This window comes from Nicotiana tabacum, chromosome 19 (assembly GCF_000715075.1).
Source record: "Nicotiana tabacum cultivar K326 chromosome 19, ASM71507v2, whole genome shotgun sequence".
Lineage (NCBI taxonomy): Eukaryota > Viridiplantae > Streptophyta > Magnoliopsida > Solanales > Solanaceae > Nicotiana > Nicotiana tabacum.
In genome coordinates, this window is record NC_134098.1 from 77,679,432 (window position 1) to 77,705,622 (window position 26,191).

The following is a 26,191-nucleotide window of genomic DNA, read 5'->3' on the forward strand; positions in this document are numbered from 1 at the left end:
ATGGGAATGTGGATGTTCTCTAGGAATCCAAGAACAATCTTGTCAAAGGCGAGAGGCGGTCAGGGTTTTGAGAGAAGAATTAAAGTGAGGCCTAATTTGTTGGTAATACCGTAAAATAGTCTTAAAATCCTTAGAGTTTTAAGAGAAGAATTAGAGTGAGGCCTAATTTGCTTTTTGGTAATACCATAAAATAGTCTTAAAATTTCCCTAACATCCGTCAATCAAGCTTAGGATATAAATGCGGGAACCTTTCCATTATTAGTTCTAAATGTCACAAAGTCTACTTTATTGTGACAATTACAATCAACTATCAGAATAATTCTGTCATTTTCCTTATTTTCTATTATTTGTTATAAATATCACTAAAGTCATTTTAGTTCTAATTTTCCTTATATTCTTGGTAGTGATTTTAAGTATGTAATTTTATCATAAAGAATAATTTTTTTTCCTTCTAGATAAAGAATGATTTAACAACGAATAAATGTAGGAAAATTTTCAACTTTAGATGTAAATATTGTTAATTATTGACTAATATATGACATTTAAAATAAAAGCTATTTTTTGATATTTTGTATCAAATGTCGTTGTTTTTACTATATTTTGTATTAAATTTAGTTATTTTATGATATTTTGGATTAAATGTCGTTATTTTACGATATTTTATATCAAATGTCGTTGTTTTTACGATATTTTATATCAAATGTAGTTGATTGTATGACATTTTGTATCAAATGTCATTAATTTTACGATATTTTTTCATAAATGTCAGAAATTCTTCTTTTCCCCAATATTTATTTCAAATGTCACCAAATAAATGTCGTCGCATCCTCACTTTCTTGTACTGATGATTTGATGATGGAGAAGTAAAGTAACCTTTCGGCTAACTTGATGGATCGAACAAGACCAGTTAAGTCAGGTAGCTAGTTCTTAATATATCAGATCTATCTTTTTGTATCCTCTGTTTGTATATGGAATGCAATTCGCAGCAATTCAAGTTCTCCTCGCTTTGTTATCTCTCAGTGGTTGTGCCGCTGTTGTTGTATTTGCTTGATTTCCCTTTTAAATCTGTGTACTTGTAAACTACCATGTAATCTGCGAAGCGAGTATAGAACTATTATCTTAAACATCCACCTGATGTATCTATAAGGGGTATAAAGAGAGGATATGAACTAGAGTATGAGATTCATTCTTCTCATGTTAGGCTTGTGTATTGTATCCTGAGAATTTCACAAACTTATATTTGCCATGTGATATAAAAAATTGAGGATTTGAGAAGTAGCAATCAATACTAATCTCAGAGTAATGAATCCACTAAAAATTTTCTGAAACAACAATTCTTCACAGGACAGACCTTTGCCTCCACTTACTTAATAAGCATATTTGCTAAATGCTATTGGCATCCTTCATCATGCCAACTTCTTGAAGCATCACCTGCCATTTCTTCTGCTTGAGTGTGCAATATTTGATGTTTCAATCAATCTATCTTACTCAAGATGGCCTTGACCAAGCACTCTTAATTTCCATTACACATCCAACCTCATGCAGTCATGCTTTAAACTTTAACTTCAAATCTAGTTGGAACAAAAAAAATCAACATTTTTTGGAAACAAATGAGAGACATGTTACATGTAGGAATGACTATTTAGTTTAGATTTAATCAAAAGTTACATAAAAACCTGATTTCTAAGCCTTCTCCAGTTAAACAAGGCATCCTTTATGAGGCAAAAAACAGAGATTTGTGTAGGTTCCTTATATTATAATATAGCAAAAGTACCTATAGTAGTATAGTGTATCATATATACTCATAACAAGTGTCACTTGTGTAACTTCTGGTTCTAGTTTTTTATGTCGAGAAACACAATTAGAGCAATTGGTATTTGTTACCTTCCTGGCATGAGATGGGCAAGGTCCTGGTTTTCATAAAATGCAGCAATGCCCCAGTCTACAGTTGAGGGTGATTTTGTCATTAAACCTACTACTATTAAAAAGAAAAAAAGAACGCTAATACTATTTACTGGTTGCTTAATAAACCAAAGGCATGAAAACTTTGATTGTCTTCCTAGTTTTACTTGTATAGTTTCCTAAATTCCTGTAATTGTAAAGGTACGTGAAAATGTTATGTTTCCACTTGTAGTTGTAGGCATTGGATATAGCATTTTCATGACGTGACTATGCTTATTTGATAAAACTTATTTTATGTTGGAGCTTACGCATGATTTTTGGAACCGGGTTGACGAATTCTCTATGATTTTGATTTTATGTGAAATATAGGAATGGGTGACATATTTTTTTGTTGCTAAACAATAGTTTTAGGCGAGATCTTTACACAAATAGCTGACCTATTTCACTGTTTGCTTTTTCTAGCCCGTATACACTTATTATGCACTAATTTTGAGCGTGTTGCCCATGTCATGAGTAAACAATTTTTAAAAAATCACAGAAGTAGTTGTTCTCAAATTTTTATTGCAGTATAATATCTAGTGAATATTATTGTTATATTTATGCTCTAATTAATACCAAAAACAAACAAATAACAGACAAAAATACTTTATCACGATGAACATGGACTACGCTATAATGACAAAAGTATTATTTTCAAGAAAATAATGACATAAATAATGTGTATACAATAATTTAAATATTTAATTTGGAAGAAAGTGTACATTGAATGGAACTTTGGGTTGTTTTATCAGATTAAGATATGTGCGTGCCTAATTTGTATGCCTACGTACAATAAAAAGAATTGTTTGGTTTATGTAAGGTGAAAGTTTAACCGATTAAAGTATTATATATTAATATTTCTTACATGGTTCAATAATGATCAAAAATTTTAGTTGATTTAAAGTCTTAAATATTAGAAAATTAACTTAAATTATAATTTTGTCCAATGTGAAACCTATTTTTAATAGGTAAAAAAAGACGACATATTTCACTAAAGGGCTACGTGTTTTTGATATAGTATAAATATAAATATAAATTTAAAATATATTATACATTCGTCGGTTAATTTTAGTTAAATAATTGAATAGGCTGCTATTGGTTAACGCACAATCATATATAGTATGACTCTATTACAAATACACGCTTTCTATTTTGGAAAGAGATATAGAGGTGCATCCCGTCTCAGAAAAAAAGAAAAAAAAGAAAGAAGAAGAAGGTGCATCCCAGTATTTCAAAATCAAATACTTAAACCTATTATGTAATGAAAAGCCTACACAAAGGAATTGATGTTAGTTTAACCAAGTAAACTGAAAATGCTTAAGCAAGCCAAAATAATATTATATATTATATATAATGTTTTAAGTTTTTAAAATACAAATAGCTTACATATCTAGAGTGCAAAAAGTATTTTTTTCTAGCAATTGATATAGTATTAAGTTATTTGTGGATATTTCCGATTTAAAGGTTTTGAAAAGTACTTGTTTTAAAAAAAATCGTTTACTCTCTCTCTTTTTATTAATCAAAGACATGTGAAAAAAGATTTTCTAGTGGGTGAAAAAGATGTTTGTTCTCGATCTTAATTAGATTTCATAGAATTAAATATACATGATTTTCCTATTTGTCATTTTAATTTTTTTTTAGTTACAAATACACACCTTTTTTCAAAACTAAACACTTACACACTTGTAAAATTAGAAATATTAATCAAACTAATATTTGGGTAGGATTTCCATGATAACGGGGGTGTAATTTACCTTTTATGGCTTTGATTCAATCACATTTCTAAAAAACGTACCAAAAACAATATATCTTTAATGCCGATTTGATTGTATAATTCCTTTTCTTGGCATTATTTTCCTAAAAAAGATAAATAAATAACTAGAGAAATTATTAGGTTGGAATAATAAAAATTTACTATCTGCTTAAAGAAAAAGCAGAAATTGTTTCCGTGTATCCTCTAAAGCTTGGAAGAAAAAAAAAGTTTGAACTTACCATATTTTGTTATTTAACTACTTTTAGTGTTTTCCTAAATGAAAACGACTTAGTATTCTACAAACGTGAACGCCAAGTATCACTTGTATAAATACCTTAGGTCACTTCAACGTTTTGCATAAAACACAGCTCCATCAATTCTTTGTTTGAACTCGCTTCCCTAATTAATGGTAGCCGCTGCTGCTTGTTGCTTTTGTCACTATTATTTTCCTGTCTTGTCGTTGTTTCGTCTTTCTCTCTGGCGAAAGAAGTTGTTAGTCCCTTTAATTCTATATACAGTTTCAGAGATTCTTCATCATCAGCAGCAGCTGATCATATTGCTGCAACACTCAGTTTGCCTTCTCCACAACCATACACTCAACGAGGCATTGAATTCTTCGAGTCTGGTCTGAGTTTTGCGACGCCCGGAACGACTATCATGAAGCCCTTTTTCTTCCTCAAGAATGGCATCCCACCGCCTCCACAGTCACATGACCTTTCTCAGATTTCCACCTTCATGAAGTTCTTCTACGAAGACTGCTTCTCTTTTCATGACTGCGGCAGAAACAATAAGGTTCTTCCGAAGGGCCTCATCTTTATGGATCAACCCGACATCAACGACTACAAGCATGAAGCATGCCTTCTTACATGGAAAATCTTTTTCATAGGCGTCCCTTCTCGTGCCTGAAGTGGTGGGGACAATTAAGAATTCAATAGAAAGACTAGCTGGAGCCAAAACTCTCACGGTTTCTGGAATTCTACCCGTGGGCTGCTTTCTTGGTTTTAGGACTCTGTTTCCAGAGGGCGATTCAATTGGAAAAAACATATAACATAAGTGATCGTTTGGTAGCTGGTTAGGAGGGAAGTTATCCATGTATTGGGGCAACATAACTTATGCAATGTTTGGTAGCCATTAGTTATTTTGTACAAAATTCAGCATAACTAATACCATGTTTGGTTGTCATTTTACAATTCTACGTAAATAATACATGTATAAGTTATGAGTCAATCTTAGTATTATTTTATGCGGGATAGAAGATGGAATAACTAATACATGTATTAGTAAAATATGGATAAAATATTGAAATAACATATTTACCCCTATTATTTTACACATAAAGATTTCCTTCTATAAATTGATTTGTATCAAACCCTTTGGAAAATAAGAATGGAGATATTGATGCCTCACTGCTAGGTTCTTCCTCTTCTCAATCTATTAGATACAAAATTAGTAAATAAATATTTTACTTTAAAATTTATATAATTTATATGAATTTCTAATACAACAAACCAAATATTCAAAAAAAATAATCTCTGTGTAACTAATACATGCATAACTAATACTTGCATAACTAATCACTGCATTACTTATTCCTCCATAACTAATACCTGCATTACTTATTCCTGCATAACTAATAGCTGCATAACTAATACATGCATAACTCTAATCGGCAACCAAACGAACCCTAAGGGATTAAATATGTTCTCAAAGCTTCACAATGATCACCTGTGGCAAGCAATTCTAGAGCTGCGTTTGAAATATCCCGATGTTCATTTCATATATGCAGATTACTACAAAGCATTCATGGTTGTTCTTAAAAACCACACATTCCTGGGATTCAAGATGAAAACTTTGATGAAGGCATGTTGTGGCAGTGGCAATGGTCTGTTATGTTAATTATAAGTTTCAATGATGAAAAATAATATATCACATTTGGTGCAGGATCACAAGGAATAAAACAAAAGAATCAAGAAGGAATACCAGTCAATAATAGATTAAGGAACTAATCTATTAACGGGAACTCCAAAAGCAACGCAAGAAAAAGAATCAATGATTAGCGATGAAAAAGGAAAAAGCAGCGGAGATCCGGAAGAAGAATCAATCAGTGATTCTATAAATGATTGACGGAAGCTATTACTGGAAGGTCCCAAATCAAAGGAAAACGAGAACGCAAAGAGATGCACTGAAGATTGTTGAAGCCAGAAATCAAGGGATCTATCGCAAATCACTCAAGTAACGAAAAGATATGCCTAGCGGATGAAAAGCTCGTCAAGACCACAAATCAAGGAAGATCAACGGAAACTTGACTTTATTCTTGGAAAGAATCAATCTATGATTCATTTCAAGGATCAACTCCTTTGGGTTTGCAATCTCTCAAGATTCACGTCATTCAAGAGTCAAGAAGGCCTCATAAATTGTATATATACATATGTTCCAGACTTGAAGATGATATACTTTGAACGAACCATTTTCACTCCTTTTGTTCTACTCCAAACAAGCATTATAGTTCTTATAGATCTGTTGTGTAATTAGTGAGAGAAGAAAAATAGAAAAACACTGGTGAGGCATGGTATCAAGAAGATAAAAGTGACATAGAGATCAAACTGTTGGTGTAAAGTTACATCAACCATTCTGTACTCAAGAAACTTCGATCACTAAAAGAGAACATCCTTGCAATCCAAGGGGACTGGAGTAGGATTCACATTGAATCCGAACCAGAATAAAATTCTGGTATCTTTATTTCCTGCATTTTATTTCTGCATTACTATTATCTTGCTCTTATTTCTAGTCGACTAATTGGTAAACTAGTCAACTACTTATAATACAATTTTTAAATAGTCAATTCACCCTTCCTCTTGTACTTTTATTTGGTATTAGAGCTAGTCTCACACTTTTTGCTTAACAACTTATGAAAAAATATCATGGCAAATCAAGTAATTGTTGGAGCACTCTTTCAAGAAGGAACATCACAAGTCATGCCACCATATTTCAATGGCCAACACTTTTCTCACTGGAAAGTGCGTATGGAAATATATGCAAAATCCTATAATGTCAAAGTATGACGCGTTATCAAAAAGGGAAACTATCCACTACCAGTAACTGCTCAACTACCTGCTGATCCAGAAGATATAGATGAGTACACAGACGAGCAAATGGCAGTTGTTCAGGTCAATGCTAAAGCACAAAATTTACTCTATAATGCTATAAGTGGAGAGGAATATGAGAAAATCTCAAATTGTGATATATCCAAAGAAATGTGGGATAAACTGAAAGTTACTTATGAAGGAACCAACAAAGTGAAAGAAACTCACATTAACATGTTGGCTCATGACTATGAACTCTTCCAGATGAAAGAAGGAGAATCTATTAAGGAAATGTTTGCAAGGTTCAGCAAAATCATTAGAGATCTAAAAGCTTTTGGTAAACCTACTAAAAGTGGTGATCAAGTTCGGAAAATTCTTAGGAGTCTACCTACCCCTTGCCAGACAAAAGTAGTTGCACTCGAATCACAATACCTATACAAACTTTCATATGATGAGCTTCGAGGAGATCTTATAGCATTCGAGAAAACTCACCTCAAGAAAACAAACCAGGAAGAAAAGAAGAAAAGAGTTGCCTTCAAAGCTACAACTGAACGACGAGAAAATGATATTGATGACGATCCAGAAGCTCTTGAAGAAGAGATTGCCATGGTATCAAGGAACATGGATGGTTTAATGAGAATGTAATAACCCAACCGGTCGTTTTGACTGTTAGAACCCCGTTTCCCTAAATAAAATTTCCCGTATGTGTTTTTAATAATTTATGACTTACGGGGATAGTTGGTTCGGGATTTGGAAGTGTGTGAGTTGAAATCGGAACACTTGGTTCCTTAAGTTAGCTTTAAATGGACAAGTTTGAATTCGGTCAACATTTTGAGAAAATGACCCTGGAATCGGGATTTGATAGTTCCAATAGGTTCGTATGATGATTTTGGACTTGGGCGTATGTCCGAATCGGGTTTTTGATAACCCGAGAGGGTTTTGACGCTTAATAGTAAAAATCAACTATTTGAAGGTTTAAAATTCTTTAAATTTAGTTTGGAGTAGGATTTTGAGTAATTGAAGTCCATTTGGAATTTTGAGTTTGGGAATAGTTCCGTATAGTGATTTAAGACTTACACGCAAATTTTCGTGTCATTTCGAGTAGTTTAAGTATGTTTCGGCGCATTGGAAGTAAATTAAAGAACTTGAAAATTTTAAGTTTGAATCAATTTGGTTTGGGGTATGATTCTTAGATTTGATGTTGTTTTACTCGTTCCGTGAGTTCGAGCTAGTCCGTTTTTATGATTTCAAACCTGTTGGTATGTTCGGGCGGGGCCCCGGAGGCCTCGAGTGTTAATTTTGGAATATTGAAGAAGAGCCGAAGCCTTCTGCTTCTGGTACGTTCGCACCTGCGCTTGGACAGCCGCAGGTGCGACTCTCGCAGATGCGAGGTTTATGCGCAGAAGCGAAAAAGAGAAGGGGAGGTTTGCCATTGCAGGTGCGGAATCTCGAGCGCACCTGCGAATGCGCAGGTGCGAGCATTTTTCGCAGATGCGAGGCTTGGCAGGCGAGGGAAAACTCGCACCTGCGAGGCTTTTTCGTAGGTGCGGAAGCCGCAGGTGCGGTACCTCTTCCGCAGGTGCGAAAATCACTGTTGGGCAGAATGGTTAAAAATCGGGGCTCAGACATTTTGAGCCCATTTTTCCTCCATTTTTGGGCGATTTTGGAGTTGTTCGAGAGAGGATTTCAACTAGCAACATGAAGGTAAGTTAATTCTATATACTTAGAGTTAAATACATAGATTATGGGTAGATTATAACTAGTAAATCTTAGAAATCAAAGGCTTAGGTGAAAAATCTAGATTTTTATAAAAATGAGATTTTAACCACGAAAATAGTTATGGAATTGGGTAGAAATTATATATTCAAGTTCTTGAGATTATGGGTAACGTTTTTATCTGAAAATTTCCAGAATCTGAGCACGTGGGCCCGGGGTGAATTTTAGGAATTTTACCATTTTGTATAAGGTAATTTATTTAATAAATAAATTTCGAATCATTTACCTTATATTAATTATTTTGTATAATATTTGGATAGTTTTGGATTTTTCGACGTCAAATAAAGAATTCAACGCGACGTGGCAATCGGAAAGTGGACTTTGAGACAAGGTAAGTCTCTTGTCTAATCTTGTGAGGAGAAAATTACCCCATAGGGATTAAATTGAATAATTATTGCTAATTGCGGGGGCTACGTACGCACGAGGTGACTTTCTGTTTAAATTAATTAATTGTTAAAAGAAATTGTTCTTCCTCCCGAATTTATCTTATAATAAATATACTCTCCTTTCGGAGGTACATAAGAAATGTCCTCCTTTCTTGTGGAGCGGGCCGAACGCCTCGGCAGGATAGATGCATCTATGGATCGTGCCGCACGTCCCTCGGCAGTGTACACGACACTCTGGATCGAGTCGTGCGTCCTCGGCAGAAATCGTGCTTAATAATAATAATAATCACACAATACCTTAATAGTTTATTGCAGCTTGTGAGCTAATTGATAAATTGAAAATCATTGGAATTTACTGAATTATTATTCCTGCTTATTAAGAATTATTGTTATTCCTGTAAATGAGACTAATTGATAAACTGAAAATCTTTGGAATCTATTGAATTATTATTCCTGCTTGTTAAGAATTATTGTTAATCCTGTAAATGAGACTAATTGATAGATTTAGAAATTTATTGAAATTGAAGGAATTTAATTAATATATTGAGAATTACTGCATTGAAGGAATTTAATTATTTCTAATGGTCAATAAAATTACTGTTAACTCTATGAACCACGTTGATATAAATATTTCTATCTCATAATTATTTAAATATTATTGACCCATAGTGAGTGTCAAAGTCGGCCATCTCATCTCTACCTATTCGAGATTAGGCTTGATACTTACTCGGTACACATTATTTTCGTACTCATACTGCACTTGCTGCATATTTTATTGTGCAAGTACATATATGTATAGCGGCCTTGTGGGCGCAGAGGTATGGTTAATAATTGTGGGGACATAGGTGAGCTGCATTCTATATTACGATCCGCAGCTAATAGAGTCTCCTTCAGAGTTATTATATTTTCCTGTCTAATTTGTATTCTAGACCACTGCTGTATTTTATTTTTAATTCCCTAGTAAATACTCATGCACTTGTGACACCGGGTTTTGGGAATGGTTGTGAATTGTTTAGAAATTTAGTTGCTAAAAATATTTATCATTTACTCTATGAGTTTTATCTTTACAATTTCATTGAAGAAATTTTTATTTCAAAAATACTAAAATGGGTAATTAAGTTAATTGATTATGGTTGGCTTGCCTGACATTGGTGTCCAGCGCCATCACGGCCTTTTTGGATTTTGGGTTGTGACAACATGGTATCAGAGCACTAGGTTCACTTAGGTCTCATGAGTCATGAGCGAGTCTAGTAGAGTCTTGCGGATCGGTACAGAGACGTCTGTTCTTATCTTCGAGAGGCTACAGGGCTGTTAGGAATACTTCCCTTTTTGATTCCTCATCGTGTGATTCGATTCCTTTGAGGCTTATGCCTACATTTCCTTCATATTCGATCTTATGCGACGTGAAGGGCTTGTTATACATTGAGGATCGAGGTAATTATTAATGGTACTACATATGTAGTGCGGGATGCTTCTCCCTGTGTAATTAATTGGTCTATTGTCGTCGCCTTGCGGAAGGACGCTCTGTCATTTCAAATTAAGTATCAGTACTACCTAAGGTTTTGAGATTTGGCATTGATTATTATGACGATTGGTGCGTTATTATCGCACAATGTTTATGAAATGGTAAAATGCCCGTCTATGTATCAGGGCAGTAAACGACTTGAAAGAAGGTTTTCTTAGTACATGATTCATAGGTTCCATGTTTTAATTTCAGCGGAGAAAAGGCAATCAGACTATGAATGTTCAGGTTTGGTGTTGATGGAGTAACGAAGCTTGATATTTTCGAGTGTGGTAGAGTTTTTAATTTTGATGTGGTGTCGTCGCCTTGTCAAATGCGTTAAGATTCGCAGTGTTATGGTTTTCTTCAACTCGCCTTCACGACGGGGTGTTAGGAATTGGTTTAGGGGAAGCAGTCGATAGAGATCGCGGTGTGCAGTGATTCAGGATCGAAGCAGTGTTTCTAGTATTGATCTCTCGAGAAGGATGATCGTCAGAAAGGTTTAAGGCCGGTAACGAGCTATTGGTTCAAGTGCTACAGAGACGAATTTTGAGTTAAGGCAACAACTGGGCAGCGAAGGATGAGGAAGGACATGTGGAAGATGCCTTGCGGTAGCTAGGTTCCGAAACGGCCAAGTGTAAGAAAATAGAAGCAGAGTAGTTGCTTAAAGGAGATGGTTGACCAAAGTGGGAGAGTGGCAAGGTAGCACATGGGTTACGTGGTAGGATGATTACATGTCTTGAGGAACGTTTGGAGTGATTTGGGATGTAAAATGGATAGTGACTAGGTCTACGGACTTAAGTTGTGATATTAGCTGCTATATTGAGGAAGATTGGATACAACAGGAGGGAGTTGCTTGATATGAAGAATTATACAACATGACTTTGGATTGTAATGTATTGTCACACCTCTAGTTGACATCCATGAGGAGTGAACGGACTGGTGCAGCTGGTGAATGAGCTCGGACTCAGGATGATCTACTGATTTCGTAGTAATTGCACCCAGTGCAACGACGTTGGAATATGTCAGCATGTAATTTCCACAGGTGGGTTATCTCTTGTAAGCAGGCTAGCAGTCGCGTGGTGTTGACGAAGCTTCTGCGAAGAATTCTACTGGCTACTCGGTAAGAGATTTAATATGTAAATGTGGCTAGTGGTTCGGAGTGTTTATTAAAGATTAATAGAAGGATTTCGAGAAAATTTGGCGAGTTGCATGTGCAGGATCATGTCAACAATGAAGAAAGAATCTCGGTGGATTCCAAAATTTTGTAATTGTAGCTTCAAGCTAAGTGGGAGAGCCCCACCGTCTATGATTGGATTTCGTAGTATCAACTTGTGCGGTTTCTGATTATCGGTATATTGGTGGGTCATTGTAACTAAGGAAAGAAAACATCAGTGGTAATTTGAGCAGAGTATTTGGGGAATGTGTGCCATATTTGGCCTTATCAATTCATATTCAGGTTTTTGGAAGACTTAGAGTTTATGCTTCGTGTAGATGTAATGCACAGGAAAGTGAAATAGTCGGATATTTCCTTAATAAAGTGGCCATGTGCTAGCAGAGCCTTGGAATTGATCATGTTTGGGAACAAGTCAAAGCAAGTGACTCTCAATAACGGTCCTAGTGGATTCAAAAATTTAAAGTGTGGTGTCTAAGGATCTCGAGTCTATAGTATGGTTGAGTATCGAGCTTTTGCAGCAGATTATGAAACAGGGCTTGGACTACTCTACGTTATCTTCAGGTTGTGGTGTAGCATTGGAAAAACGGAAGAAAATAACTTCAGATTCATAAAAGAAGTATCAGAATGGGTGTACCAGTTGAAGATGTAAAAAGTGCGCACAAGAAGGGATATGAGATAATTAGTGGGTTTTGAAATAGCGTGGTCTCGTGAAATAAGGTCACTTGGGATGAGTGCGGATTTGAGTTCGTGATGTAATGAATGGAGCTATTATTATTTCTAAGGCAAGTTGAGAGTAAATTGAGAAAAGACGGATCGGCTAACAATGGTTGAATCGGCACGATGGTGGTAATAATCAGTTCCTTCAGCGCATTGAATTATGCATGTGATTTGTGGAGGTACGTTCGAGGCTTGACGGCCGCCGTAATTGATTTTGTTTGGAGGAATTCAAGTATTATGACATGTTATGTGTAGAGGGATCCCAGAAGAGTTATGGTGGTTTAGACCACTACCTGAGAACTGTATTTTCTACGGATATGGGAATTCAGTCACGTGTTGTAATGGTTCTCTTGAAATAATTTAAGTAGAAGGTTTCTATATGATGAAGTGTTTACCCTATTAGTGGTTCGGGAGCTATGATGGAATTCTTGTACTCTGACACATTTACGTGATTAAGTGCACTAAGTAGCATAGAATTCGAAAGTTGAGGATTCAAGATTTCGGTTCGGTGTTGACAAGGATGTCATGAGCTCGGATGAGCAGGAAAGGGATTTAGATGTTTAAAGTAAGATGGTATTGTTTTTGGCATCATCTAAGGTTGATGTCAGGCGTAAGAGACCTTGTGTATTGATTTGTGGATTCTTGATATGCTTTACAACATTAGTGTAACCGGTAGCATGGATGTGCAAACTTGTTACCTAGTGCGGAAGGTCGTGGGAGCGTGTCTCGCAGAAAGATTGTGTAAGAGTGACATGTAGTCACTTGATTGAGTGAAGATTGAAACCAAGTATGAAGATTGTGGTAATATCGCTGATTCGAGAATTTATGCCTGGAGGGCGCTCGGTTCATTTGGTTGTCGACTGTGGAAGTATTGTTCTGGTTATGCTGGCTATTCTTGTATGTTATGGAAAAAAGGGTTATTATGGATAACTTGAAAGGTTATTAGCCTAGTACGATGTGATCAGAATCGACTTGAGGTCTATGGATGGATTTGAATATGAATATGGGCTCTATATCAGGCCGGATGTGTTCATTTCAGCATAACCGCTCCCTATGGAGGAATATTCAGATGTTGGATGTCGTTTCGTCGTCAGTTATTTCATGTAATACTATATTATGTCGTATGAGTTGCGAAACGGCTTGATAATTTTCTTATGTGTTGAGGTTCCGCATAGCGATGGTGTTATGTGAGCATGATGGCTCTCGAAATTCAGATCATATATCGTACCTTAGTTGTGCTTGAGTTTTGTATCGTATGGCGCTGTCGGTCCTTCCAAGGATGGTATTATGCACTTAGCGTGCTTGTATCCGATGTTCGGATATTTTGTAAGTAATGAGCATTCTAGCTTGGTAAGTATTTTCTTATAGATACTTTTTGTGCGGATCGGGTTGCACGCCGCAACAGTGTGATGTTGAGTACAGTTCCCTATATTCTATTTTGTGTGTTTTATGTCCCATTTTCTGAGGAAGGTTCATGACACCTTTTCAGTTGTTTAATTAGTCACGTGGGTTGAGTAATCCTTCCCATAGTCTGTTTTCCTTATGTATCGCAATCGAGTCCGTAGCTTATTAGCTCATTGTTGCGTCATATGAGACTTTTTGTCATGTTTGAGGTGGCTTATTGCCTGAGCAGCTTATACTAAATGAGACGAGGTTATTGGATTCGGGATCAGTACGATCGGATTATATGAAGTATAATAAAGAGCAAATACCATTATTTGGTCCATAATGAGGCAATGATTCTTGTCAGAAGGAGAAAACTCAATAATTTATTGACTCAGCGGTTGGTTATGAATTTCTACACATTTCTTCCATCGTGGAAGCAGTTCAAGAGTTGAAACAGGAATTATAGGTATCATGAGGTGTGTTGTGAACATCAGATTCGTGGAATTTTTGGCTATTGTTATCGGAGGATGATATTATGATCATGTGAATGGTGCGGTGCATGATCTAAATTCAACCAAGGTATGCAACCCTGTATTGGTGCATCGTGTAGTCATTGATACAGTGTTCGTAGGTTGGAAACATGCATGGTGGAGAATTCTGGATGTTAGAATTGAGCTCTAAGGCTTAATCGCCTAAATAAAGGAGAGAATCTTCAGATTGGCTCAAACTAATGTGCTCAATTGGGTGTGGTAGCACGGGTAGGTGCTCGAAGTGTTAAACTATGATTTTGGACAACTTCGGAACAGTCCTTAGCACGTTCGAGGATGAACGTATATTTAAGTGGGAGAGAATGTAATGACCCAACCGGTCGTTTTGACTGTTAAAACCCCGTTACCCTAAATAAAATTTTTCGTATTTGTTTTTAATGATTTATGACTTGCGGGGATGGTTTGTTCGGGATTTGAAAGTGTGTGAGTTGAAATCGGAACACTTGGTTCCTTAAGTTAGCTTTAAATGGACAAGTTTGACTTCAGTCAACATTTTGAGAAAACAACCCCGGAATCGGGATTTGACCGTTCCAATAGGTTCGTATGATGATTTTGGACTTGGGCGTATGTCCGAATCGGGTTTTTGATAACCCGGGAGCATTTTGACGCTTAATAGTAAAAATCAACTATTTGAAGGTTTAAAATTCTTTAAATTTGGTTTGGAGTAGGATTTTGAGTAATTGAAGTCCGTTTGGAATTTCGAGTTTGGGAATAATTCTGTATAGTGATTTAAGACTTGCACGCAAATTTTCGTGTCATTCCGAGTAGTTTAAGTATGTTTCGGCGCATTGGAAGTAAATTGAAGAACTTGAAAATTTTAAGTTTGAATCAATTTGGTTTGGGGTATGATTCTTGGATTTGATGTTGTTTTACACGTTTCGTGAGTTCGAGCGAGCCCGTTTTATGATTTCAAACCTGTTGGTATGTTCGGGCGGGGCTCCGGAGGCCCCGAGTGTTAATCGAACGAGGCTTAGATCAATTTTGAAATTTTGAAGAAGAGCCGAAGCCTTCAGCTTCTGGTACGTTTGCACCTGCGCTTGTACAGCCGCAGGTGTGACTCTCGCAGATGCGAGGTTTATGCGCAGAAGCGAAAAAGAGAAGGGGAGGTCTGCCATCGCAGGTGCGGAATCTCGGGCACACCTGCGAACGCGAAGGTGCGAGCATTTTTCGCAGATGCGAGGCTTGGCAGGCGAGGGAAAACTCGTACCTGCGAGGCTTTTCCGCAGGTGCGGTACCTCTTTCGCAGGTGCGAAAATCACTGTTGGGCAGAATGGTTAAAAATCGGGGCTCAGACATTTTGAGCCCATTTTTCCTCCATTTTTAGGCGATTTTGGACCTGTTCGAGAGAGGATTTCAACTAAAGGTAAGGTAATTCTACACACTTAGAGTTAAATACATAGATTATGGGTAGATTATAACTAGTAAATCTTAGAAATCAAAGGCTTAGGTGAAAAACCTAGATTTTTATAAAAATGAGATTTTAACCACGAAAATAGTTATAGAATTGGGTAGAAATTATATATTCAAGTTCTTGAGATTATGGGTAACGTTTTTATCCGAAAATTTTCAGAATTCGAGCATGTGGGCTCGAGGTGAATTTTAGGAATTTTACCATTTTGTATAAGGTAATTTATTTAATAGATAAATTTCGAATCATTTAGCATATATTAATTATTTTGTATAATATCTGGATAGTTTCGGATTTTTTGGCGTCGAATCGAGAATTCAACGCGACGTGATAATCGAAAAATGGACTTTAAGACAAGGTAAGTCTCTTGTCTAATCTTGTGAGGGAGAAATTACCCCATAGGGATTAAATTGAATAATTGTTGCTAATTCCGGGGGCTACGTACGCACGAGGTGAAGAGAGTCCGTGCGTAGCTGCTATTAATGCTAAAGTCCGGGTAGTTTAGGACTCAAAGCATGAATTACTTGTGTAAATTGTATTCTTTATTTAATTAATATTAATTGATATATATGAATATATTGTGAGTTATTAGATAAAGATATCAAATGATGAAAATCTCATATGCTTGATTTTCTGTTTAAATTAATTAATTGTTAAAAGAAATTGTTCTTCCTCCCGAATTTATCTTATAATAAATATACTCTCCTTCCGGAGGTACATAAGAAAATGTCCTCCTTTCTTGTGGAGCGGGCCGAACGCCTCGGCAGGATAGATGCATCTATGGATCGTGTCGCATGTCCCTCGGGAGTGTACACAATACTCTGGATCGGGTCGTACGTCCTCGACAGAAATCGTGCTTAATAATAATAATCACACGATACCTTAATAGTTTATTTCAGCTTGTGAGCTAATTGATAAATTGAAAATCATTTGAATTTACTGAATTATTATTCCTGCTTGCTAAGAATTATTGTTATTCCTGTAAATGAGACTAACTGATAAACTGGAAATCTTTGGAATCTATTGAATTATTATTCCTGTTTGTTAAGAATTATTGTTATTCCTGTAAATGAGACTAATTGATAGATTTGAAAATTTATTGAAATTGAAGGAATTTAATTAATATATTGAGAATTACTGCATTGAAGGAATTTAATTATTTTTACTGGTCAATAAAATTACTGTTAACTCTGTGAACCACGTTGATATAAATATTTCTATCTCATAATTATTTAAATATTATTGACCCATAGTGAGTGTCAAAGTCGGCCATCTCGTCTCTACCTCTTCGAGATTAGGCTTGATACTTACTCGGTACACGTTATTTTCGTACTCATACTGTACTTGCTGCACATTTTATTGTGCAAGTATATATATGTATAGCGGCCTTATGGGAGCAGAGGTATGGTTAATAATTGTGGGGACATAGGTGAGCTGCATTCTATATTACGATCCACAGCTAACAGAGTCTCCTTCAGAGTTATTATATTTTCCTGTCTAATTTGTATTCTGGACAACTACTGTATTTTATTTTTAATTCCCTAGTAAATACTCATGCACTTGTGACACAGGGTTTTGGGAATGGTTGTGAATTGTTTAGAAATTTAGTTGCTAAAAATATTTATCATTTACTCTATGAGTTTTATCTTTATAATTTTATTGAAGAAATTTTTATTTCAAAAATACTAAAATGGGTAATTAAGTTAATTGATTATGGTTGGCTTGCCTGACATTGGTGTCCGGCGCCATCACGGCCTTTTTGGATTTTGGGTCGTGATAGAGAAGATACAGAACACAAGAAGAGGTAGGATGCCCCCCAGGCAAACCAGGCAATATAATGAACAAGACAAGAATGATGGAAAATATTATGAGTGTGGAAGATATGGGCATGTCCAAGCTGAATGCCCAGATCTTAAAAGAAAGGTCTCCAGAGGATTTAATAAAAACAAATCTTTTGGAAGCTGGAGTGATGAAGGCAGTTTAGAACACGAGAAAATAGCAAATCTATGCTTCATGACAATTCTGGAAAATGACATGAACAAACTCTCCGATTGCTAGACTGATGAAGATGCATCAGACGACGAATGCAAAGATGATAATGAAAATTGTTTCATGGCACGAGGTGAAACAAGCGAGGTAAGATTTTATAACTGTGATAGATGTAATGAATTGCAGGATATTTTTGACCTTACTCTAAAAGAGTCAAAAAATGATGAATGAACTAAGGAGACTCAGAAGGGAAAAGAAAGACTAAGACTCAAGCTTGAAGTATGTGAAATTGAAAAAGAGGTACTTCAAGATGAAGTTCAAGAATTGCAAATGCAACTTAATGGCATGCGCAAGTCCACCAGTCACAGTTCTATCGAGTCTAACAAGGCGACTTACAAGTCAACTGGAAAAGGACCGGTTAGAACTGAGTCCACAAGTTCTAACACAAGTGGAAGATCAAAAAATGGATCAACCCTTATGTGTCACTACTATAATAAAAGTGGACATAAATACTCTTTATGTCGATTTCGTAAATCTAATGTTTCAGGATGGGTTTGGAAACCCAAAAACAATCCTGATCTTAGTAGAACTAACCAACAAGGACCCGAGCAAGTTTGGGTACCTAAAAGAAAGTGATAATTCTGTTTTGCAGGAACACCACAGGAAGAGCCACAAAGAAAAATGGTACTTAGACAGTGCGTGTTCCAGTCACATGACAGGTGAAAAAAACATGTTCAAAGAAGTTACAAAGATAAATGGAGGAAGTGTCAAATTTGGCGATGACTCAAAAGGAAAGGTAGTTGGCACTGGCACAGTTCCATTCAATAACAGTTGTGATATTACTGAAGTGTATCTTGTAGATGGACTCAACTACAATCTCCTGAGTATATAGTCAGCTATGTGATTCAGGGTACAAAGTTAAATTTAAGAAAACATGTTGTGCCATTGAAGATGAGACAGGTAAAATAATACTCCGAGGAATAAGGTATGAAAATGTTTATATTCTTGATGGTTTTGAAAATCTAGATAGTCACATCTGCTTAGCATCTATATCTTATGATCCATGGTTGTGGCATAAGAAACTTTGTCATACAAGCATTCATCTCATTGAAAAACTCTACAAGCATGATTTAGTTATTAATCCTCCTAAACTCAACTTTTCTAGAAATCATGTATGTGATGCATGTCAAATTGGTAAACAAACCAGAAACTCCTTCAAAAACAAAGACATTGTGTCTACCACCAAGCATTTACAATTGCTCCATATGGATTTATTTGGACCTACCAGAACTGCTAGCATAAGAGAAAAACGATATGCATTTGTTATTGTTGATGACTACTCACGTTTTACATGGGTGATTTTCCTATCTCACAAAGATGAAGCTTTGAAAAACTTTGAGATTTTCTGTAAGAGAGTTGAAAGAGAAAAGGGGTACCTTATTACAACTATTCAAATTGATCATGGAGAAGAATTCGAAAGCAGAGCATTTGAAGATTTTTGCAATGTTCAATGATATACTCACAACTTCTCAGCTCTAAGATCACCTCAATAGAATGGAGTAGTTGAGCGAAAAAATAGAACTGTACAAGATATGGCCAGAACAATGATATTAGAATATTCCTTGCCAAATCACTTTTGGGCAGAAGCAGTAAGCACATCCTACCACATTCTCAGTAGATGTCTTGTAAGACCTATCTTGAATAAGACTCCATATGAACTATGAAAAGGTAAACGGCCTAGCATAGGTTATTTCCATCCTTTTGGCAGCAAATATTTTATCCACAATAATAGTAAGGACAATCTTGAAAAATTTGATCCAAGAAGTGATGAAGGTATTTTTCTGGGTTATTCCATTAACAATAGATCTTTTAGTGTTTATAATAAACATACTTTATCTGTAGAAGAATCAGTGCATGTCATATTCGATGAAAATAACACTGCGGCCGAGAAAGGAATTATTGCAGGTGATGAAGATATCAGTCAAGAAACACCACAGTCAAGCAAACCTTAAAAGTCGACTGATAAGCTAGACGGTGTCACAGAGTCAACTAATAAGCCTATAAATAGTCAACCATAATCACAGAAGGAGTCAACTACTCATACGATTGCAACACATCCAAATGAGTGGAGAAGTGAACCGGAATATCCTCAAAAGTTTATCATAGCAGATCTAAGTGAAGGAATGAAAACCAGGGGAGCTCTCAAGAAAAAGGCAAATGTAGCACTCATCTCCCAGATTGAACCAAAGAAGGTTGAGGAAGCCTTAAAAGACTCCAGCTGAGTACAAGCAATGCAGGAATAACTCGATCAAGTTGATAATAACCAAGTTTGGAAACTGCAGCCTAACCCTGCAGATGCTACTATAATTGGAACGACATGGGTTTTCAGAAATAAGCTCAATGAATATGGAAAGGTCATGAGAAATAAAGCTAGATTAGTAGCGCAAGGCTACTCACAGCAGGAAAGAGTCGACTACGATGAAACCTTTGCTCCAGTAGATCGACTAGAATCTATACGGATTCTTCTTGCATACGCGTCCTTCAAATAATTTAAACTTTTTCAGATGGATGTCAAAAGTGCCTTTTTAGATGGCTTTATTGATGAGGAGGTATATGTAAAATAACCTCCAGGTTTTGAAGACTCAAAATTCCCTTACCATGTGTATAAGTTGACTAAATCTCTGTATGGACTCAAACAAGCTCCACGAGCCTGGTACGAAAGACTCAGTTCATTTCTACTTGATCATGGGTTTATATGAGGTAAAGTAGATACTACACTATTTATCAAAAGATCATCAGAAGGTAATCTTATTATTCAAGTTTATGTTGATGATATTATCTTTGGAAGTGTTAACCCTCTTTTGTGCAAAGAATTCGCTAGTCTTATGCAAAGTGAGTTTGAAATGAGCATGATGGGAGAGCTTACATTTTTTTTTGGACTTCAAATTCAACAATCTGAAGAAGGAACGTTTGTATGCCATACGAAATATACAAAGGAGTTAATTTAGAAGTTCGGTATGAGCAGTGCTAAAGCAATTGGTACGCCAATGAGCCCGTCAATAAATCTTGACAAGGAAAAAAAAGAAAATCCTGTTGATGAAACTAAATATCGTGGAATGATTGGCTCCTTGCTTTACTTAACTGCCAGTCGACCAGATATTATGTTTAATGTATGTAAATGTGCTAGGTTTCAGTCAGCTCCTAAGGAGTCGCATCTGACTGCAGTAAAGAGAATAATTCATTATCTCATCGGAACTATTTCTTATGGACTATGGTATCCACGTTCTAACAATTTTAAGTTGGAAGGTTTTTCAAATGCAGGTGATAAGGAAGACAGAAAAAGCACTAGCGAAACATGTCAATTACTAGGAAAGGAATTAATATCATGGGACAGTAAGAAACAAGGCTCAGTTGAATTATCCACGACTGAGGCAGAATATATTGCCATCGGGCAATGTTGTACACAGTTACTATGGATGTCTCATCAACTGGGTGACTATGAATTATTTTTTAAACCTATTCAAATATTTTGTGATAACTCTAGTGTTATATGTCTCTCAAAGAATCATGTGCATCATTCTAGGGTTAAGCATATAGACATCAAACATCATTTCATTAGAGATAATGTCTTCAAGAGAGATATAGAATTATCATTTGTTGGCACCACTAATCAATTAACAGACATTTTCACTAAGCCTTTACTTGAAGAAAGATTTTGCTCCCTAAGAGAACTACTTGGTATTATTTCTATTGATCTTAAATATTAGGACCTATGTGTTAGTTTCAATTCTTGTGTGCCTAATGTTTTTAGTTTTGTTTCTTTGTGTAAGTATGCATTAATTTAGCGCCTCCGATTTCCCTCTCTTTTCCCATCAGTCGCAACTTTTAAGAAAGGAAAATTAATCATCATGACCCTTCACTGATACCCTTTCCTTTCCTGCACTCAACGGTCAAAATCCCGTCCTTTTTAATCCTCTCAACCACTCTTCTCCGTCTTTATTATTCCTATCGCTCAGAAACCCTCCTCAAAAATCCTTCAAACTCTTCCTCAAAATATTTCCATGGCTAAACACTCCAATAATCCATCTGCCTCCACTAGAAAAAGTACTCGTTCCAAGGGAAAGCCCTCTTCTCATCCCCCAGAATAAGTAAATCTAGGGTATGACCATTCATAAGGGTTTGCCTCTTCTCAAGCAGAACTATCAGACCACTCTCACCAAATAGGAGAAAAAGCCCTTGGAAAAAGGCCTATGGAAGACCACCATGAATCTCTTACCCCCAAGAAATCCAAAGTAGACTTCTCGAGTTCTCTAGAGTCCGACCTTAATTTCTGGGATACCCCAAATGGGGATTTTTTTGTTACTTTGAAAAACAAGCCCATTGCTTATGGCAGAGTAGTCGACCTTGGTGAAATGGAGGCCCTCAATTATAAGGTAAAAGATTTGTTTGTTTTTCAAGGATGCTCTAAATTCCTCTCTGTACCCCCTCCCAAAGTGTATGAACCCTTATTGAGATGTTTTATGCCAATCTTCATTTTAGCACGCCTGATAAGTTGGAATCTCTAGTTTTAGGAAAATGCATTGTCTTTGATTGTGCCATGTTTGACTCTATTTTTCAATGTAAGTGTTCCAGTTTTACTATGCTTTTCAAGAATACTTGGCCTGATGATTTTGAAATTTTTTTTGATCAAGCAAAACGTTGTACTGCTGAGTGTCATGGCTAGATCGATCGGTTTCGGGTCAAATAGGAAGAACTAGAAGATTCCACCTCTGGAAAGCGCCTACACCTAATGGCTTAAGCCGTTGTTCCCATTTTCTCGCTGACCCATCATGCAAAAGGTATGCCGTTAGAGTGAGTGCGCTTTATATGATTTTCTTCCTAACCAGTTAGGTCCCAGTGATGTTAGTTTTGAAACCCGAGTACTGGCCCACTTTGTTGCAACTACTCTTCTTCCTCGCACTGGATCTTACTCCACCTTCTCTCAACGAGATACCTTTCTTGTCTATTGTCTTGTGACCAAACTCGAGGTTAAACTATCCTCATGGGTCATAAATTTCATGATTGAGAGTGTTGATGATCCTAACAGTTTGCCCTATGGTATGGCCATCATCCATATTTTGGTAGCCCACAATATCTCTATCTCAGAATACCCTTTTGTCTATGTTTCAAAATCCTACAACTCTAGAGCTTTCGCCAGTATGGGGTATGTGTGTGCTTAGGGTTCATGGGTGTAGAAATAGGAAGGTGAAGTCAAGAACGTTCAGTCTGATTCCAAGATCAAAGCCTATGTTTCTCATCATAGTGTAAGTATTGCTGATTTTTTGGAGAAACTGACTGCTATTAACAACAAGTTGACCATCATTAAGTACCTTCTTGCGGTACATATGATTTATCTTACTTTTGATAAAATTAAAAATTAACAAAACAAATAGTCACGTATTCTTCTTAAATATGATTTCATGACGATTAGGATTTCAATTTCTTCTTTCTTATTCTTGAGACGTTCTTTTACACAAAAGAAAATATAAAAATACATTTTACCTAGTTTTATCTAATCTTAGGAAGTCTAGTTTTGTGAAATAATTCTCATAGTTATAGTTAATTACACATTTTTGAGTTTAATTATTTTAGATACTTTTGTAAATTTTCTATCTTACTACTTTAACAATTCTCATCTACACCAACTCACGTTTTTGGCACAAATTACTAGCCTTTTTTCTCGTTACGTTTCTTTCATTTTTTTGTTTTGTTTTGTTTTTTGTTTCTTCTTTTATTATTATTTTTTATCACTACAATGACACATTACTAAACAGATAATAATAGCACGAAGGAGGGATTTCTTTTTGACTTTGGGACCACACAATTTTGGAGAGAATTTTTCTTGGAGAGCAATCCATACTCTCACGTGACCTTGCACATAACACTCAAGAGAACCTTTCATATATACTCACACACATCACAAGAGAGGAGGAGGGCGGACGAAAAATTGGGAAAGAGATTGGGGCAAAACTTTTCTATGAATTCTTTTCCTCTTGATTTCGAGGATGAAAGAAGCCCAAAAAATTTTCACATTTTAGTATTAGTCTTTAGCAATTCAGATAAAAAAATCACACAAAACTACATTAGTTTCTCTCTTTCAAAAATTAGATTTCGATAAGCAAGTGAAATGAAAATGGGTTATACTTGAGATCTGGTCCGCGTTCGAGGAGTCGAGGTTCACAGTTTGTTCGAGCTTTGGTCTGCGGATTCCTGTTGGCTTATTCCGATTTTGTTCGAGTCCCGGCGTCGGCTCTTGCTTGTATTCCCAAACAGAGAATAGTTAAAATAGTAAATTAGACCCAAAACCCACATTTAAGGACTAAAAGGTGCAAAATTTCGGAGAGGGTCAAAAATTACATGTCTACACTTGCAACTCAATTCACTGTTGAGGACATCCATGCGATCTCTAAGGAGACTGGGTCCGATGTTTCAAAGATGATGCTTAAAATTCTCAAACTTGGAGAAAATGCAGTCAAAGCTTTCAAGTAAGTACATGGCAGGATTGATGGGGTGACAGTGTCAGCCAATGCCAGCTTTGAACCTCTAAAGGAAGCGATTTGCAAAAATCTTACTTATTTCTTGCGTCGTTAGTTATGGAAGTTTCAATCAATCTCTTTTTGTTGTTTTGCTATTTTGGACTGGATAACTAGTCGCTGGATATTTCGTTTCTTTATTTTTGCTAAACTCTGCATGCCTATAATATTTGCCTATGCTGTGTCTGCCGGTATTTTATTTGCCTATAATTTGCATATATGCATATCCCCTCTTTGCTGATGTCAAAAAGGGGGAGAAAGAAGTTTTACATTGCATGACAGACTGTTGGCAACTCTTGTTTAAGGGGAGTCGAATGAAGTATATGCAGTATCTGTTGAGGGGGAGTCGACTAACTATGCAACACCTATTGAACTAATGAAATCTTGGAGAAAGAAGGTAAGCAAGAATATCAAAGAGAAAGACGGAAAATATGTAGGGTTTCTGAAATATAAAGAGATTGGAAATACGAAAAATTTGTTAATTATAAATTTCAATGATGAAAAATAATATATCACATTTGGTGAAGGATCACAAGGAATAAAACAAAAGAATCAAGAAGCAATACCAGTCAAGAATAGATTAAGGAAACAATCTATTAACAAGATCTACAATTAGCAACGCAAGAAAAGGAATCAATGATTAGCGATGAAAAAGGAAGAAGCAACGGAGATCCGGAAGAAGAATCAATCAGTGATTCTATAAATGATTGATGGAAGCTATTACTGGAAGGTCCCAAATCAAAGGGAAACGAGATCGCAAAGGGATGCACTGAAGATTGTTGAAGCCAGAAATCAAGGGATCTATCGCAAATCACTCAAGTAATGAAAAGATATGCCTAGCGGATGAAAAGCTTGTCAAGATCACAAATCAAGGAAGATCAACAGAAACTTGACTTTATTCTTTGAAAGAATCAATCTATGATTCCTTTCAAGGATTAACTCCCTTGGGTTTGCAATCTTTCAAGATTCACGTTATTCAAGAGTCAAGAAGGCCTCATGAAGTGTTTATATACATATCTTCCAGACTTGAAGCTGATATACTTTGAATGAACCATTTTCACTCATTTTATTCTACTCCAAACAAGCATTGTAGTTCTTATAGATCTGCTGTGTAATTAGTGAGAGAAGAAAAAGAGAAAAATATTGGTGAGGCATTGTATCAAGAAGAGAAAAGTGACATAGAGATCAAACTGTTGGTGTAAAGCTACATCAACCATTTTGTACTAAAGAAACTTCGATCACTGAAAGAGAACACCCTTACAACCCAAGGGGACTGTAGTAGGATTCACATTGAATCCGAATCAGTATAAAATTCTGGTGTCTTTATTTCCTACATTTTATTTCTACATTACTATTATCCTGCTCTTATTTATAGTCGACTAATTGGTAAACTAGTCAACTACTTATAATATAATTTTTAAATAGGCAATTCACCCGCCCTCTTGTACTTTCATGTTCAACTTTGATACGCAGAAGAAATGTGGAGACGAAGTATTTGCAATGTTTTATGATAATGCTTTATATTTATATTGAGATGGATTTCGATTGACACCTGAGGCTTTGGAGAACCTGATCGATACGTTGTTCAGCCAAAGAGGATTTGTATTCCCAGAATTGAAGGTTGGAGAAGAAACAGCAGAAGCAGTAACAAGGCATCATTCTAGGATTCATTCACGAGTTAGAGACATATTCACTACTTGTTGAAAGAGTAAATATTGCTTAGTGTTCAGCATCTGAATGATACTAAACCTATGGATTTCTCATATAATTTTTGTGGGAAACCCTTTGATGAAGTTCAATGGAATTCTTTTCTTGAAATGCTATATCCAGATACATGTTTCAATCATATTTTTCTGTTATCTATTGACTCTCTACTGTTGATCATTCTGTTAGTTGTACTAGCTTGTAATATAGTATCATTGAGGAAGTTTTTATGTCTATCAAAATGTCATAG

At 35.9% G+C, this 26,191-nt stretch overlaps 1 pseudogene; it reads left to right on the plus strand.

Annotated features, from left to right (window-relative positions):
* LOC142173558 (GDSL esterase/lipase At5g03980-like) lies at nt 1-25,941 on the plus strand (annotated as a pseudogene).
* The last annotated feature ends 250 nt before the right edge of the window (nt 25,942-26,191 follow it).